Below are 3,703 nucleotides of genomic sequence, written 5' to 3' on the forward strand. Positions count from 1 at the left end.
TAGAGATATATCTTCATGACCTTGATTAGGCAACAGTTTGTTAGATATGACACCTAAAGTATGAGCAACAGAAGAAAAAACATAGAAAATTGTACTTTATCAACATTTAAAAATTTGTACTTCAGAGATAGGTCATTATCAAATAAGTGAAAAGACAACCTACAGAATGAGAGAAATATTCTACAAATCATATATCTGAAATCAAGGGAGTTGTATCTAGAATGAATAAAGAACTCTCATAACTCAACAATAAAAAGGCAAATAACGCAGTTTAAAAATGGGCAAAGGATCTGAATAGATAATTCTTGAACGATGTACAAATAGCTAATAAGCACATGAAAATATAGTCAACATTATCAGCCATTAGGAAAATACAAATTAAAACCACAACTAGATACCACCTCACACCACCATGATGGCTGTAATAAAAAGTCAGATAGTAAAGAGTGTTGACAAGGATGTTGAGAATTCAGAACCCTCATGCACTCTTGGTAGGAATATAAAATGGTAGTCACTTTGGAAAACAACCTGGCCATTCTTTTAACAGTTAAACATTCAGTAACTGTATGATCTAGCAATTCCACTCAAGACAAATGAAAACATAGGTCCACAGAAATACTTCTGTACAAATGTTTATAGCAGAATTATTCTTATAAGCCAAAAGATGGAAACAAGCCAAATGTTCATCAATTGATGAATGGATAAATGAAATTTGGTATACCCATGCAATAGAATATTATTCTGCCATAAAAAGGAAAGAAGTAGTGTTACTCGATATAACACGGATGAACCTTTAAAAAAAGAAGCCAGTCACAAAAAGTCACGAATTGTATGATACCATTATATGAAATGTCCAGCAGAGACAAATCTATAAAAAACACGAAGTAGATTAATTTTTGCTTAAGTCTGGGAAAGATGGGGGATACGGGTGCCATGGCTAATTGTTACAAGGTTGTGATTTTTTTGAGGTTTTGAAAATGTTCTAAAGTTGACTGTGGTGAAGATTGTACATATCTGTAAATATACTAAAAATAATTGAATGCTTTAAATTGTATGTTTTGTGAATTATTGTTTAATGAGCTGTTTTATGATGCAATACCTAGTAAGAATTATAACTTTTTATGTATGAGATTCTCAATACACAGAACAGATGGAAGTGGTATTTAATTAGTATACTTTTTATAGGGTCAAATTTATTTACTTATAATAATAGCAATCATTTATTGAATTAACTTTAGTCATAAGTTTTACTTTATGTAAACATTTGGTAGGAAATACTTTTGAGTATGTATGTTATTCTTTTGTAAATAGCCAGAAATGTTATTTTTAAACAAATGTGTCACACTGAAGGGAATTCAGAAAATAAATTACATAACCAACAGCTGACACAATCCATCTTTGTTAAATCTGCACATTTTGCATTATTTACTTCAGATTTTCTTTTAAGAAACAAAACATAACAAAATCAGTTGAAGTTCTTCACATAAATTTTCCTATTCCATTTCTCTCTCTTCTGTAGTATATTACTATGGAATGGAATGTTTTGCATGCTTTTAAATGATGTAAATACTATAAGTTTGAAAATATCATTATTCAACATGCTTTCTTTTCAAGTCATGTTTGTTTCCAAGTGTATACAAAGAACAGAATACTATAAGAAACCTCCACGTATCCATATCTTGGCTTCAACAGTGACCAGTTATGGCTACATGTACTTCATTAAAACCCCTACCCATTTCCAATCATTTTTCTGAATTATTTTAAAACAATTTCATCTGTAAAATTGTAATAGGTATCTCTAAGAAATAAAGACACTTCTTAAAAAACCAGTACTGTATTGTAGATCTATCCATGTGTAATTCTACTCTGTCATTTTAATTGTAATGCAAAATTTGATTCTATGGGAAAATATTTTGATTTCTTTACTCATTCATTTACTGATGGATGCTTAGATTGATTCCACATATTCACTAAAAACAATGACATAATGAACCTTTCTGTACATGTCTCCTTATACATGTATGCATGGAATTGGAATGATTGGGTCATAGGTAGGGAAATCACATGACTCCCCTACATCCTGGAACAGTATCATATTTATTTTTATTATCTTACTGCACTGGCCAGGATTTCAGTACAATCCTGAACAGAGGATGTGGAAGTGGATGTCTTTTTATCATTCTTGATTGGAATGGAATTTCTGATTTTAAGGTGATATTTCTTGTATTCCACTATCAAGTATTGCAATTATTTTAGGCTTTTGGTAGATATTCGTTCATTTGAAATTAATTTTAGCTGTAAATAACACCCCCCCATTCTCCCATCCCTCTACCCCAGTAACAGTGACTTAGATAAGATAAACACTTACTTCTCTTTGACTAAGCAGTTTGGTTGTAGATGACCAGGAGCTGGTATGACATCTCTTCTACAAGGAATCTTCAGAGACTCAAGCTTCTTCCAGCTCACTACTCCACTGTTTTTATGATGTGGCCCTTGTCATCATGGTCCAAAGCAGCCTCTGAGTTCTACACAAGATGAAACAAAGGGATGAAACAGAGGTAAAGGATGTACACCAGCTGTCTGTTAAGGAAGACTCTGGAAATTTGCCTTTGTACACCTTTGCAATAGAGGTTCACACCAACCTTACAAGGGAAGCTGGGAAAATTAGTCCTTATGCTGGCAGTGCAGGTGCCCCGCTTAAAATTCTATTACCAAAGAAGAAGGGATAAACAGATTTAAGGGGATAATATAGCAGTCTCAGATTAAGTAAATGTCCTTGTGTTTGTAGTTTACTAAGAGTATTTTTAAAACAAATGGATGTTATTTTACTCATTGCTTTTTCTGCATTTATTGAGATCATATAGTTTTTCTTCTTTAATCCAGTAAGATGGTAAATTACATTAATAGGTTTTTTCCGATATTGAATAATCTTTTTATATCCGGTATAATTTGCAACTTGGTCATAATGTCCTATTTCTTAATTGCTGAATTTAATGTGCTAAATTTACTTAGGATTTTTGCATTTGTGACGTAGTCTATGCTATTAAGAGAGATTGACTTACAATTTATTTTTTTCCCTTCTGTTTTTGTTTGGTTTTGGGTTTAATACTATATCAGCCTTTTAAAGTGAGTCAGTAAGCATTTCCTCTTTTTACCTTCTCTAGAATATTTTGTTCACAGTTTGTATTTTATCTTTCTTTCTTTTTTTTCTTTTTTCTTTTTTAGGTGATGTAACCCTTGGTTGACCTCACAGATTGCAAGGATCTTGTCAGCTTACAATCCCTTACTTATTATTTTTTTTTTACACCTACAGCACCTGGTCTTCCTAGGTGGTCTCCCATCCAAGTACTAACCAGGCCTGACCCTGTTTAGCTTCCGAGATCAGACAGGATCGGGCTTGTTCCGGGTGGCATGGCTGTAGACTCTTCTTTCTTTCTCTTTTTTTCTTTCTTAATACTTTTCTCTCTCTCTCTCTCTTCATTCTTCCTTCCTTCCTTCCTTCATTCCTTCCTTCCTTCCTTCCTTCCTTCTGGCCCTATTATTCAGCCTTCCTTCCATGCTATTCTTCCCCCTCCTCCACTCCTCCTCCCTCCTCCTCCTCCTCCTCCTCCTTCCTTCCTTCCTTCCTTCCTTCCTTCCTTCAGCGGCTATTCCTTCGCCATCATCCTTCCTCCTCCTCCTCCTCCTCCTCCTTCCTTCCTTC

General features: G+C 33.8%; 1 pseudogene; it reads right to left on the bottom strand.

Moving 5' to 3' along the window:
* Positions 1–3,304: 3,304 nt before the first annotated feature.
* LOC120591846 (uncharacterized) lies at positions 3,305–3,423 on the bottom strand (annotated as a pseudogene).
* Between the last annotated feature and the right edge of the window lie 280 nt (positions 3,424–3,703).

The sequence above is a fragment of the Pteropus medius genome, unplaced genomic scaffold, assembly GCF_902729225.1.
Source record: "Pteropus medius unplaced genomic scaffold, Ma_sr-lr_union100, whole genome shotgun sequence".
Classification (NCBI taxonomy): Eukaryota; Metazoa; Chordata; class Mammalia; order Chiroptera; family Pteropodidae; genus Pteropus; species Pteropus medius.